This window comes from Lipotes vexillifer, unplaced genomic scaffold (genome assembly GCF_000442215.2).
Source record: "Lipotes vexillifer unplaced genomic scaffold, Lipotes_vexillifer_v1.1 scaffold248, whole genome shotgun sequence".
Classification (NCBI taxonomy): domain Eukaryota; kingdom Metazoa; phylum Chordata; class Mammalia; order Artiodactyla; family Lipotidae; genus Lipotes; species Lipotes vexillifer.
Genome location: NW_006777568.1, coordinates 1056925 through 1062126, shown reverse-complemented (window position 1 = coordinate 1062126; position 5202 = coordinate 1056925).

Sequence of the window (5202 nt, the reverse complement as noted above, 5' to 3'; positions counted from 1 at the left end):
ACATGCCGCAGAGCGGCTGGGCCCGTGAGCCATGGCCACTGAGCCTGCACGGGAGAGGCCACAACAGTGAGAGGCCCACGTACCGTAAAAAAAAAAAAAAAGAGCTGGGGGTAGGGAAGGTGAGGGAAGAGGAAGGCCAGAAACCGGGTCACAGGAGCCCACAATCACCCTCCACTTCAGCCTCTCAACCAATTTTAGAATTTCTTTTCTGCTTTCTTCCAGGGCAAAGCCATAATCCAGGGCCTCCTGGAGCTCTTCAGTGGTGGGATGAATCCGCTTTCTAAGCATCCACTCATTATACTGCTGGTTCAATAAGATGTTGAGCATCCCCTCCCTTTCCCAGGCCAAGATCTACCCGCTCCTAGTGTCTGTCCATTATTCCTAGTTCTGCCATTGGGGCACCAAAGAACATGTCTCTCTCTCCCTCACGAGCACTGTAGTTGTCTCACCCTCTTGCTGACCTCTGCTACACACCTGCTGGTCAAGTCATACGACAATTAATGTGTCCCCAGATCTGAACCTCTCCACAGGCAATGACCTGCAGGAGAATGTGGCACTAGGTGTGGTTAAGGGGAGGAGGGAGGGGGAAGATGGAGGCAAGGAAGAGAATATTCTCAAGCACAGCACCCGGGATGGAAGCCAGAAACAAAGATCAGTCGTAGCTTGAAGGGGCTTTCCAGCTGTCAGGGTCTGAACTGTGCTCCCCGAAATTCATACGTTGAGGTCCTAACCCGCAGCACCTCAGAGTGTGACTGCATCTGAAGATAGAGTCTTTTGAAGATTTTTTATTTTGGGGACCATTTTTAAAGTCTTTATTGAATTTGTTACAATATAGCTTCTGTCTTATGTTTTGTTTGTTTGGCTGTGAGGCATGTGGGATCTTAGCTCCCTGACCAGGGGTGGAACCCACACCCCCTGCACTGGAAGGTGAAGTCTTAACCACTGGACCACCAGGGAAGCCCCTGGAGATAGAATCTTTAAAGAGGTGATTAAGTTAAAGTGAGGTCATTAGGGTGGACTCTAATCCAATATGACCAGTGTTTTTACCAGAAGAGGAGTTTGGGATACTGACACACACACAGAGGAAAGACACGACAACACAGGGGGAAGACGGCCATCTGCAAGCCAAGGAGAGAGGCCTCAGAAGAAACCAATCCTGCTGACATCCTGATCTGGAACTTCAGCCCCTAGACTTGCGAGAAAATAAACGTGTGTTGTTTCATCCATCCAGTCTGTGGGACTTGTCATGACAGCCCTCGCAAACGAATCCATGGGCTAAGGGGACTCTAGCCAGGAGAGGAGGAGGTCACACTACTGGGCTCTCCGTGATCTGGGGGTGCTTCAGCCCTGAGAGGACCCAACGAGGAAACTTCTGAAGCGCCCCCTGATCCTCTCCAACATTTCTGAGGCAGAGTCGTCTGCTGACATGTAAATTGTGAAGAGGTTTCAGGCTACATGGTTCTCCAAGGCCACAGGAATGGCCTGATGACGGGGTGCCAGCAATGCCCTGCCCGCCAGAGCTGAGGGTTGGAGAGCAAGGGTGCACGCAGGCTGCAGGAGCAGGTAGCCCTCACCCTGAGCTGTCCACCGCTGTCGCACCAGCACTTTCCCGTGGCTCACACCTCTGGCCACTCGGACAATCCCTTAGGAGCAGCTGACAGAGGAGCAGGGCAAAGTGTAAGCTTTGCTTCCTGATTGCTCACCGTGGTTACTGGGTGCAAAGCTGAAATGGGCAAGGATGTCTGCTCTGCAGGCTGGCCCAAGAGGGGCCTTGAAAGGCCCTCATGGTAGCAGAAAATCCTCCAGGGGCAGAAGTGCAGGCCGCACGCCTGGTCACCTCTTTGTGCTGGAGAAGAATTGGCCCATGGCCAGAAAGAGCGGACGAGCCCAGTCAAGGAGGCGTGGGGCACGGACACTGGGCACAAGGCTGCAAGCACAGCATGAAAGTCTTCGTGTCATGAGGCAATACTGTCCCGAGAGCATCTACTCCTGTAGAGACACTAGACTCCAAAGCACGCCAGTGACCTGCCCGTGGACATCAGCCACCCCAGTGTTGGCGTGATGGGTCCCGAATGGAGTGGCCACAGGATGGGGACTACGTGAGTCCAAGAGCTTAGGTTCTTCTTACCAAGGGTGAACTATAGCTACTACAGCCTCCAGTGTCCAACCTGCCAGCACCAGAGATGACACGCAGCCCTGACAAGGCATTCTTCCTCAGGAAGACCAGCAGATTACTTGGTGGCAAGTTGACTTCTCTGGGTCCCTTCCAAGACAAAGGGCAGATGTACTTATTCTTACAGGAAGGGGCACGTGCTCTAGGTATGGGTTTGCTTTTTCGCCCACAGGGCCTCAGGCAGCACCACTGCCCAAGTGTTCGAGAGGGTTTGACCCACTGGCATTGATCCCCCGAATATCACAAGGGACTGACTCCACAGCAAAGGAATTGGGGGAGGGGTCCACAATATCAGGCAGAGAACCACCCAGAAGCTGCCAACCTGGTGGGGCACTGGTGCGAGGAAATGATGACCAGGAGGTGATGTCCTAGGAGGATGGGGTGTCAGGGACCCGTGGAAGCAAGGACATTTTCGAGGGGCTGTGTCCCCAGTGGGAAGAATTCATGAGTCAGTAACCATGGAGGTGAGAGGGGCCCAGCTTGCCATCACTCCCACGACCCGCCAGGAGACTTTGTGCATCGAGTCCCCATACGTCTGTCTGTGCTCTGCAGGGTTCGGGTCTTGGTCTCCAAAGGAGGCCTACTTTCCCAGAGAGACCCAGCAAAGTCCCATTGAACTCTAAGTTGTGGCCGCCACTTGGCCCTTCGGGTTCCTTGTGCCTAGAGGCCAGCAGGTGGGGAGAGGGTCATCGTCCTGGCAAGAGAAATGAGCCTGGTCATCTAGAAAAGGTCAGTCTGCTGTGACGCAGCAGTGGGGGAGGAGGAGTGTGGCCCCCAGCGACCCCCTTGGGCACCTCTGGTGCTTCCTTGCCCAGCTGTCAGGGTAAATAGATGAGTGTCCAGCTCTGCCTGAGAAGCATCTGGACAGAAGCAGCTGTATTCTGAGGAATGGTGGCCTGGGTCATAGCACCAGGCCAGCTTCACGGCCAGCAGATGTGCTAGCCGAGGAGGGGGGCCACTAGACGGGGTAGGAGAGGTACCGAGGGTGAGAGCCTTTTGTGGTCCTGGGATGGCCGCAGCAGCCGGGCCTCAGCAGGGCGGTAAGTCAACACGAGACCACTATCTTGGACCTGAGACAGATTGAGACCTGTCACCTGGGTCCCGCTGCTGCAATGCTTGCACCTGGACAAAGGTCTCCTCAAGCAACCAAATACAGAGAAGCTATAAGGGACTAAAAATAACCGCGTGCATGCACAGTTGGGGCAAGTTATGGACAACAAGATACAAAAAGAGCCAAAAACCCAACCGCCGCTTCTGAGTAGCCGAGAGCAAAAACGGCATCGGTATCGGGAGAAAAGCAGGGAACTGCGCATGCCCGCTGCGCTCAACACCACCAAAGGCGGGGGCAGACCATCTACGCCACCACCGCTCCGGCCCGACCCCTGCACACGCCCCTCCCCTCGCCGCCCGCCTCGGGGAGCCAGCAAGGGAGACTATTGCTTGTTCTCGCTCCCGCTGGCTGCAGCAGGGCCCCCAACAGAGCCTTGCCTGAACTTCTTGTCTGGCCTCGTATCAATTTCTATTGATTAAGGAAGGCCGAGAACCCTGATGGGTAACAGAGTCAACGCTCAGAGCTGCCGTGGGTGGCTGCAGTTCGGTCCAGCCCCTACTGCAATTCACTTAGCCCCCTCCCCGGTCCTGCTTCCTCTCCATCCTTCTAGAGGGGGTCGATCACTAACAAATGGCCACCCCACCACTCTCCATCTCAGCATGGGCTCCCAGGGAGCCCAGCCTCCATGCAGAACAAGCAGAAACCAGCCTCGGAGAGGGCTGCATTGCACTGTGTTCCCGCTACATCCATAGTGAGCTGGAATATCATTAAGGAAACAAAGACCCAAAGACAAGGAAGAGACATTGGGCACTTGACGTTGTATATTTACTTACTGTAGAGCCAGGCAACCCCACAGGGGAGGGCTTTCTTCTGTCGTGACGCTTCTGCACACACCTGACTGCGGAGACCTGCTAGTCTGAGGGCGGCGTCCTGGGACCTGTGCACGGGAGCCACGCGGAGTGAGATGGTGACCTGTCGGGGGGTCACCTGTCTGGGGGCATCAACCCATTCAGGGCTGCCTTTCTTTTAGCATGTTCTCTCCGAGGGAAAAAAACAAAACCCCGAAACTTTTCACCTTGAGGTTTCAGTTTGCGTGGTTTGCATTTGCACATTCAAAGGAGGCGCTGGGTTTCTTCAGCCTCTTCCCTGCACTCCCCTTTCTGAGAGGTCCTGTGTGTTTTCGGTCTCCTCTCATTTTCAGAGCCCCCCCCCACACACACACACACGTGTGCACACACACGATTTCCTGTGAATCCAACAAACAAGAAAGAAAACAAAAAGCTGGCAGATGCTGACTTTTCCGCTTAACTGCACATATTTTATAGTATTTCTCTCTGTTTTTCTCCCAAGACGCCCACCTGACCTCACTCGCTCTCCAAATTCTCTCCATTGTGGCCAAATGTCACAGATCATGTGAGGCCGTTTCAGCCCATGAAAATATGCTGCAAATGAGTGCATCTGGCCTTTGATCTTAACCCTTGTCTTTCCACAGCAATTTCTTTTCCTGCATGAAAATCCCCTTCATTAGCGAGGTCTTTCTGACACAGCACAGAGAGAAAGGCAGCACCTCCTCACTCTGAAGCAAAAGGAAAACAATCAGAGTTATTGGTTTGTATTTGCATACAAAAGTCTTGGCATTTCAACTAGTATTTCAAGAGCTGGGGGAAGAAAACACCGAGCTGTGCCTCCCACAAATAGTCAAAAGACAAAGGACAGGCAGAAGTGATCAGAGCCCTGAATACCTACTCTAGAACAACAACAACAAAAAAAATTAAAGAGAAACAAAAGAAAAGATAGTGCCATCACAAAATTTAAACACTTATTTTAATAATTAATGTAAAGGAAAGACCATTCTTTGGGTATCACAAACACACACTGAGCTGACTTCATTTTCGCATCAAAGTCTATGTTTTGTTAAGAGGTTTTCAACAGTTTCTGCAAACACCAGCAATTGGCGGGGCGGGGGGGGGGGGCCCCC